Source organism: Macaca thibetana, chromosome 2 (genome assembly GCF_024542745.1).
Source record: "Macaca thibetana thibetana isolate TM-01 chromosome 2, ASM2454274v1, whole genome shotgun sequence".
Lineage (NCBI taxonomy): Eukaryota > Metazoa > Chordata > Mammalia > Primates > Cercopithecidae > Macaca > Macaca thibetana.
In genome coordinates, this window is record NC_065579.1 from 44,158,701 (window position 1) to 44,168,638 (window position 9,938).

Consider the following 9,938-nt stretch of genomic DNA (forward strand, 5'->3'; position numbering starts at 1 on the left):
ACAAGGACACTCACAACATGAGAACCTCAGTGTAGAAAGGTGGTGATTGCAAATCTACAATGAAATTCTATTCTTGAATTCCACAAGAATAAAAAAGTCTTTGCTCCTCTTCTGTACTCAGGAAAGGGAATGTAGGAGGATCACTGGAGCGAGGACAATTATGGAACCATGCAACTGGACTTCCCGAATCGGTGAACTGTGCGCCTGCAAGCTTTTTCCATGGTCTGTGGCCCACCTTCACCTCACAAGATGGGGAAGAGATAAAACACTTTGGTTTTCTTAATGCAGTGTTGGTGTTTCTTTAAGAAAGTATAGCCTAGACCTTTATCACAAGCACAAAGTCAAGGCACCCAAAGTCCAAACACTCCTTTACTTCATGGAGACATCCAATCTTTCAGCCCAGAGTCCACAGTGGTTTGGGAGTGGCTGCCCTCTGTCTTGAACTCATCCCACCCAGATTCTCCAGGGACATGGTCTTCATAGGGACGCCCTTGGGGCTCCACACCTTAGAACCCTCCAGCTCCTCGGCCTTTACTCACCTCCTTCCCCAGGGTCCTTTTTGCAGCTTCTCGTCTATGTGGACAATCATTCTGTTTTTCTCCTGATGGTGTGGGAGGAGGACTGTACTCCTGGAGATGAGGCATCTACAAGGCAAGTAGGCCTTCATGTTGTAAAAAATGGCCCCCTCTTAGCAGTTTACTGTGTGGGTTAAGCTTAAAATATGTTATTATACTGAAAAAGGGAGGAGGTGCTGAGTTGCATTACCAAGGCCATATCTGTTAACTTCAGCATGCAGCAGGAGAGCAAAATTGCTGGGAGCTGGGGAGGATGAAGGGAAGAAAAAAAGCTCCATCCTATTACCAAATATAAAACTGAATACTCAAATTTACTTGAATAAGGTTTAAGTTAATTTGAGTTAATTAATCTGAATAAGAAAAAGTTGTCAACTTCAGCAATAAGACTCTGACCTCGTATTTTTGCCCTGTTTATCAACAACTTCTAAAAGAGGTGCCTGATATTTTGCAGCAGATAGCAAAGTACAATAAGATCTTACTTGAAGAAAAGGCAGCAAATTTTATTCCGCCTGGCTCTTCTGGTATGCTACTTCTGCTCTGTTATCTTTTAAGGTGACATATTTATTAGGTTTCTGGATAGTACTTCCTTGCAAATACTTGACACAGAGAACTTGGCCATGAGAACAGAAAAGATGGGGAGATAATATTTTTAAAGCAGGCACATTGGATTTGGAGAGGAGCAGAAAGGACCTCCAAAACAGTTAGGGTGCTCTAGAGACTGAGCCAACAGAATGTGTATATAGATAGGTTTATCATAAGGAATTAGCTCACATGATTGTGGAGGCTTAGCCAAGTTCAAAGTCTGATGGGGCAGGCTGGAGACTCAGAGAAGGGTGGGAATCTGAATCCAAAGGTAGTCTGCAGGCAGAATTCCTTCTTTCTGCGGGGAGGTCAGTCTTTGTTCTAGTAAGGGCTTTAACTGATGGGAGGAAGTCCTCCCACATGATGGAGGGCAATCTGCTTTACTCAAAATCCACTGATTTAAATGTCAATCTCATCCAGAAAACATCCACACAGAAACATCCAGAATCATGTTTGACCAAATATCTGGGCACCATGGTCTAGCCAGATTGGCACATAAAATTAACCATCATACTAGGGAAATGGTGATAGGTCCAAGTTCCCAGAAGGAATGGCTCCTCAGGGAACAAAATCCTGGACAATGCTGGGAAGGCATGCACTTGTGGCCCCCAGGATCACATCTGGTATTGGTGGATTTTCAGTTGGGGTACTGAGGAAGAGCAGTGGTTTCTGTAGCAATCAGAAAGACCAAGTACCAGAGAATCTAAGAACCAGAAGAGATTTTGGAATTTACAGGGCAGAGGTCCTCAGATTTGAGCATGCTTCTGAATCACCTAGAAGCTTTGTTATAACAGATGGTTAGATCTTGTCATACTCGGAGTATCAGAGTAACAGTCAAAAATTTTGCATTTCTAACAATTTCCTAGGTGTAAGGACAGTGGCCGCACTGCAGTCAAGTATAGGCCGAGGTACACATCCAGCACAGCATGACACAGCAGGATTGGAGCACAGGCGCACAATCCCATATATTATATCATCACAGCTATGTAGCCATAACATGGAAGGGCTCATCACCTGGCTCTGAGCTACTATTGTCTGTGAGGTGCATAAATACAGCATTGACAGTGTGAGAGAGCTGCTGAACAAAGCCATGTCCCACCTACCTGTGGTCTCTCGAGTGTTCTTTCAGCTGCCATCCCCTCATCCACCAACTCCCCTTGGACCTCAGCTTGGATCGGAACCTGACACCAGGTGATGCTGAGGCTGGCTCCTGGTCTTGGGACTACATTTTAAGAACCACGGACCTAGGACCTTGCTGTTCCAATTACAGCCCACGAACCAGCAGCATCAGCAGCATCCATGAGCTTCTTAGAAATGCAGGTCTCAGGCCCCACTCTTGACCTACTATACCAGACTCTCACGTTGACAAGATCCCCATGTAACTTGTGTGCACATTATAATGTCGGAAACACTGATATTGCAAATGAGAACAACGAGAGTGATGGAGTACCTTGCTTGACAAAGCAGAGGACTGATTCCTGATTCCTGGTCTCAGCATTCTTCCACACCCCTGTGCCTTTCCACGGCTGCATGTTAGAACCACCTGGGAACAAACACTGTTGCCCCACCCCAAGGATAATGATGTAACTGGTCTGGGGCAGGGTCTCAGGCATGGACATTACTTTCAAACTCCCAGGTGGTTCTAATGTAGCACTGGGGTTAAGAAGCACTGATATAGCCCACATTTAAGGCTTGGTTTTATATCATTACCCCATTCACCTTGTTGAAAAACTATTTGAGATTTGTTTTCAAATGTCTTTCTCCATTGAGTTTTTTATTGGAAAACATTCCTGGCCCTTTAGTTAAGATGTTTATTTGAGATTTTTTTTTTTTTTTTCTGGTCAGATCGCGTTTCAGAAACACCTGCAAATGGTTTGCAAGGCCAGTCCTCACTGAGCCCACAACACCTAGTGCCTATGAATTTCAGATATACCCAGCCCCAGGAAAACCTTCTCTTCCTTCTAAGCACACCCTAGAGGAAAACTCTTGCTTACTTGCCTGATGTAAGGATCTCACCATTTCCTCACTGAAGATTTTGCTTCTTTTTGGCATAGGAACCTGTCAGGACTGAATGATGACTACAGAAAGAGCAGAAAAGAGAGAGAGCTTCCTTCCCCAGAACTCTGCTGGGAGAAGTGGGCTGGGAAGATGGTGGCTACCTGTTTAAGGATCCAAGTCTTCTCCTTTCTCCTCTTGTTGGTGCCAGAAGAAACAGACACATAGATGGAGGACAAGTTATTTGAGGCCAAGGTTGAATGAGTTTCCAAAAATGCCAACTCCTGCCAGGGCTGTGCTCTGTTGGCAGCTCCTCCCACCAATTCCTGACCCTGCTGGAGCCAGTAAACAGGGGAGGGGCTTATAGCTCTGGCTTTGGGTTCTGTTAAATGTCACTGACCAAAGATTACCTAGATTTCTTTGACCTGCAGTCCAAAAAAAAAGACGTTAGATTTACTGGCTTTGATGCAACAGGAGCAAATGTCCCCGGAGGAATGTGGGGACTTCAGGAAGACGAAGGAGTTGGGAGAGGCTTCTTACAGGATTGGACTCACACGGGGTGACTCTAGGGGAGGAAGGGAGGGGAAGAGGAAAGTGGGGGACAATCCTAGAATGGATGCTGTCAAGGAGTACGGGCAATTTGTAATTGTATATGAATTTTATCAAGATGGTAGGAGCACTCCAGATGGCTGTCATTGGTGACGGGCAGCAGTCATTCAGGTCCATCAGAAGAGGACATTTAGTCACTTTTGTGCTTGTAGAATGGCTTTGTCTGTCTTGCGCCAAACATATTGTTGGGAGGTGGGAGCAATGTTTGTGTGCAATTTGGAAACCACAGTCTGGTGGCCAGCAGGGCCAGTTGTCGCCTTTTTAGTATTCAAAACTCAGTGTTCTCCTTGAGAATGAAATGCGATTGGAGATTGTTTCCTAATTTCTTTTTTGAGACAGAATCTTGCTTTGTCGCCCAGGCTGGAGTGCAATGGTGTGATCCTGGCTCACTGCAAACCTCCGTCTCCCAGGTTCAAGTGATTCTCCTGCCTCAGCCTCCCCAGTAGCTACCATTACAGGCACCCATCACCATGCTCCACTAAGTTTTTGTATTTATAGTAGAGATGGGGTTTCCGCAAGTTGGCCAGGCTGGTCTTGAACTCCTGACCTCAGGTGATCTGCCCACCTAAGCCTCCCAAAGTGCTGGGATTACAGGCATGAGCCACCACGCCTGGCTGTGTCCTAATTTCTTACCACTATAATCCCTGTTCTCTTCAGAACAGTTTCTGTAGGTTTCAGAGACAGATGAACAACACAAATTCACCAATCGAAAATGTGATACTACTCACTGCATACTTTCTAAAATTTGGAATTGTTTGCACATTTCTAAAGATGCATCAGTCAAGGAGTTTATAGATCTGTAAATCTGAGAAATCTGAACAGTTTTGCTTTATGAAATGAGAATCTAGGCCAGGTGTGGTGGCTTAGGCCTGTAATCCTAGTACTTTGGGAGACCAAGGTGGGAAGGATCACATGAGGCCAGGAGTTTGAAGCCAGCCTGGGCAACATAGTAAGACCCCATCTCTTAAAAAAACATTTCTGTTTTAAACTTAGCCAGGAGTGGTAATGTGTGCCTGTGGTCCCAACTACCTGGAAGACTGAAGTGGGAGGATTGCTTAAGCCCATAAGTTCAAGGCTGCAGTGAGCTATGATCGTGCCACTGCATTCCAGCCTGGGTGACAGAGAGTGAGAACCTGTCTGAAAAACAAACAAACAAACAAACAAAGAAAATACAGAAGAGAGCAACTCAGATTGGTTCAGGGGCTCCACGATGCTACTAAAGACCCTGACTCCTTCCACCATCTGCTCAGCCATCCAGGCAGGATGTGTTTGACATCTAGTGATTATAGAACAGCAGCTTTGTCTTCAGCACCATGACTGTATTCCAAGCAAGAAGAAATGGAGGAACAAAAGACAGAAAAGTCAAGCCACCTGGGTCTCCCTCCTTGTAAAGAGCCTTCCGGGAAGCCTCTTGCATCAATGTATGCATATGTCTCATTGGCCAATGCTATGTCACATGGTTACCCCATCAGCAAGAAAGCCTAGGGAATGTTGTTTTTCCGGCTTGTGGGCCCGGCTTGTGGGCCTACATACCAAAATTGAGTTCTGTTAGCAAGGAAGAAGAGGAGAATGGATATTCAGGCACTTTGGCCATGCACTGTCTGGGACCTGTGAATCTTCCATTATGGAGAAAGAAGCTCCTAAGTGTGTTAGTCTGATGTTGGTGGCAGAGCAAATTATTCTACAATGTGATGGCTTTATACAACAAGCACTTCTAATCGCACACAATTTCTGAGAGTCAGGATTCTGGGAGTGGCTTAGCTGGGTGGTTCCAGCTCAGAGTTGCTCATGAGGCTGCAGTGACTTGAAGGCTTCACTGGGCCTGAAGAATCCACTTCCAAAATGACTGTTGGCTGGAGGCCTCAGTTCCTTGTCACGTGCGCCTTTCCCTGGGCTTCTTGGGCATTTTCACAAACACAGGGGCTACTTCCTCTCAGAGCTGGTGAACCAAGAGGAAGAACAAGAAGGATGTCGCGATGCCTTTCTGACCTAGTCACACACTATCACTTCCACCATGTTTTATTCACTAGAAGCCAGTCACTAAGTTCAGCCCATACCCAAGGAAAGCAAAATGAAGCTCCATCTTTTGAAGGGAGGAGTAGATGTATTTGTGGATACATTTAAAACCCCCACATCAGGAGTGGGCCACCCCTGAACTGTTCTGTCCCTTTGACTTCACCTTCCTCCTTTGCCTCTTCTCCCTCCTATTCTCATTTCCTCTCTTTCTTTCTCTTTCTCCTTTCTTTTTCTTCTCTCAGGATTTCTCCCCTCTGGCATATACTCTCTTGTGTATTTAGTAGCACAACAGCCCCTCTCCACCAAAAGCAAAATTCATCTCAAAGGCCTTTTAACAGTTCCAGTGATGGATTAGCAGGGAGCAAAGGCACCTGGTGGGGTAGGCTGATATTGATTCTGAGTACCTGGTCATGTTTTTAAGAACCAAAGAGATTGTGGCACATCCATCTTTCTCTTCTATGTAAATCAAAAACCAAAACAGCCCTGCACTGCAAAATATAAATAATGAAGCCCATCAAAGTACTGATTTTTCCCAAAACTATTTTGCTGGGTTTTTGTTTGTGTGTTTGTTTGCTTGCAATATGAAATAGCAAGTTCTTTCCTTCTCATTGCTATTGTTTTGTTTCCCACTTTGCTGGAGCCCTGCACACATGCTTGGTTAGCCTCTTCGGTAATTCAGCCCTGGTGAGTCACATCCAAAATTACAGCTGTTAAATGAGTTCCAGGCTGCCCTGATTTACAAATACTCAATGTGTGAGAAATCCACATAGTACTGATAGTGACAGGAGTCAGCCAAATGCCTAGGCAGATAGGGGCAGGTCCCTGGTGAAACCCCACCTCCAAGTCAAAGACAGTTTAAAGCCTGAAAGCCAAGCTACATGTCAAATCCATGGACCAGATTGAGAACCTGTCTTTCCATTTGGCATGCTTTCCTCTAGTTGATCCTCACCCTTCAGCTATTCTACATATACCTACACTTTCCTAAGGGTTTTCTACAGTGTTGTGCCCACCTTTGAGTGGTATCTTCGCTTTAAACTTTTTTGCATACTCACAAACCAATCAGCACGCACTTGCCATTCTGAATCCATAAAAGCCCTGATTCAGTCACATTGGGAGAGCAACCCACCCAACTGCTGGGATGGGGCACCACCCCCGCATCCCTTCTCTGCTGAGAGCTGTTCTGTGGCTCAATAAAATTCTTCTCCACCCTCTTCACTCTTTGAATTGTCCCTGTATCTTCATTCTTCTTAGATGTGGGACAAGAGCTCGGAAACCACTGAACGCAGGTACAAGCCATAACACAGGCGGGCCAAGTTATGGTGGGGTGCCTCCAGCAGCAGGCTGCGGGCAAGTGAGACCTGGGAGGCAGGTGGGGGCATTGCTGGGTAAGGAGGTCCCCAGCTGGCAAAGTGGCCGAGAAAAATCCTGTGTCAGTACTGATAAACGCAACTATCTCACCACTGCACCTGCCATTGCTGTGGCCCTGGCAGCTACCAGCTGCTGTGGCTCAGGGTGCTAGTTATCTCCCAATATCTGTCTTTCCCTTCTTCTGTAAGTAACAAAAGCTCCCATTTTCAGGTGGGCACATGGCTGCCTATAATAAAGACTACATTTCCCAGCCTCCTCTGCAGCTAGGTATGATCATGTATGGTCATGTCCCTAATCTAGGGGGATGTAAGCACAAGTGTCAAGTGCAGTTTCTGGAAGATATCCTTAAAGACAGAGAATGTGCCCTTCTTTGTCCAGCTGTCTTTCCTGAATTTGCGACAAAATGGCTGGAGTTCAACAACCATTCTGGGCCATCAGGTAGAAATCACACACCAAGGATGGAGGAGTAATAAAGTAAAAGTTGCTTTGGTTCTTTATAATCCTGGAGCTTCTGCAGTAGCTCTGGACTGCTCACTCCTGAACTTCATTTACATGAAAGGGAAGTGTATTGTATTGTTTCAACTGTGTAACTGGGTTTCTGTATTGTTTCAACTGTGTAACTGGGTTTCTGTCACTAGCAGCTGAACCAAATCCTAGTGACACGGTTCCTTTAAGAACCTGCCCACATGGCACACAAAGGACCCTTCATCTCAGCTCTGATGGGCTGTCTAGCTTCTGCCCCTCACTGTCCCTGTCCTCCGGCTCTGGCCTTCCTGACCATTCCTCTGCTCCCTAAGCATCTGCCCTGAGTTCCAGTGGGTGCCCTGCAGGTGCCCTCTTGCCCACTCTGGAACTCTCCTCCCTCACTGCCCTCGCCTGCTTTTTGTCTTAGGAAGGCCAAAATAGTCATGCACAAAATAGGACCCTTTGAGTAAAGCTCTAAGTTCCAACAGAGACAGGAAGAGAAGAGGCAAAAAAAAAAAACAACAACAAAAAAACAAAACAAAAAAAAACACAGAGGGGCACAGACTCCTGAAGGCACATTCACGGGAAAGTCATGTTGGACCAAATTCAGGATCCCTCCTGCCCCTCCTTGACCCTCCTGACTTCACTGTGAGCCCAGACTTCCTCCCGTTAGAGCCAATTGGGTTTAAAACATACGCTTAGAAAACTACAGCCAGCCCTACCCGAATGAAGGGGTTACTTTCCATTCACAGTTTACTGTGAATTTGTTTAATCCAACTGTTATTTTTATTCACTTTTTTTCCCATTAAGCGAGTATGCATTAAGCACCTATTCTATATCCTAAGATAGAGACAGATAACTTAGGTGCCAGATATGGAGGGCAGAAATCCCACAAAACTCTCACTGGACTGAAATCAAGGAGGCGGCAGGGCTGTGTTTCCTCACGGAGGCTCTGGGGAGAGTCCTTTCTCCGCTTTCCAGCTTCTAGAGGCTGCCCACCTTCCTTAAGTCTCCTTACCTCCCCCATTAAAGGCTTCAACAGTGCGTAGAATCCTTCTCACTGCATCTCTCTCTCTCTCTCTCTCTGATCTTCCTTATCTCTCTCTGACCCAACCTAAAAGGTTCTCAATGTCACATTCGCAGACTCTTGTGATTAGATAGGGCCCACCTGGGTAATCACGGATAACCGTTCCCCTCAGCCTGTACCCTGCTTCGAGGTCCGTAACTTTAATCTTGTGCAAAGTCGCTTTTGCCACGTAAGGTAACATATCCACAAGTTCCCAGGATTAGGGCATGCATATCTTTGGGGGACTCTATTCTGCCTACCACATCCTCCCAATCCTTCCTTTCTACGCCCCCAGACTACTGCCCGAAGCAAGTGGTTTTTTTTGTTTTGTTTTTTGTTTTTTGTTTTTTTGTTTTTTGACAGAGTGTCTGTCACCCAGGCTGGAGTGCAGTGGCGCGATCTTGGCTCACTACAACCTCTGCCTCAGGTTCAAATGATTCTCCTACCTCAGCCTTCAGAGCAGCTGGGATTACAGGCATCTGCCACCACGCCCGGCTAATTTTTGTATTTTTAGTAGAGACAGGGTTTCACTATGTTGGCCAGGCTGGTCTCGGACTCCCGACCTCAGGTGATCTGCCCACCTCGGCCTCCCAAAGTGCTGGGATTACAAACGTGAGCCACTGCACCCCGCCAGCAAAGCTTCTTAAAAATCCTTTTTCCTCCCCGTCCAGTCCTGAAAGCTTCATCTGTTTTGCGCCTTTCTCCTTAATATTCCCCAGAAAAAAATCCTACACAGGTCTAGTCCCTGAGCCTCTGCCTTTATCCCTGCGCCCCTTTTCTCCTGGGATTGGGAGCGGGAAGCAGCCGCTCCACGAAGCCCCTCTAGTGGGCAGGAGAGGACTGGGCGGGACCGCGAGCGAGTCCCAGGCGCCTGCAGCTGCTGCTGGGTGATGCGCGGATGGAACTCCCTGGGAAATCGGTTGGCGGCTCCAGGGCTGGTCCACCGCGGCCTTGGGAGGGACGGCAACAGTCTGGAGCGTCCACGCTTCGGAGGCCCCTGTCTCCCCCAGATTCCCCACTGATGAACAGGGACGCCGGTCTGCCTTCCCCAACTTCCCCTATTCCCTGCCAGGCAGCGTCCCTCGCAGCGATGTTGGCTGCGACAAGCTTGATCTGCAGCGAGGACACCAGGATTTCTCAATTTCTCCAAATCCAAGCCCGAGCCCGAGCTCCGACGAGCCCCGGCACTGCTTCCTGCCGCCACCTGCCTCCTCCTCCAGCTCCCGCTATCTCCCCAGCGCCGGCGCCCTGGGTGGCCACGG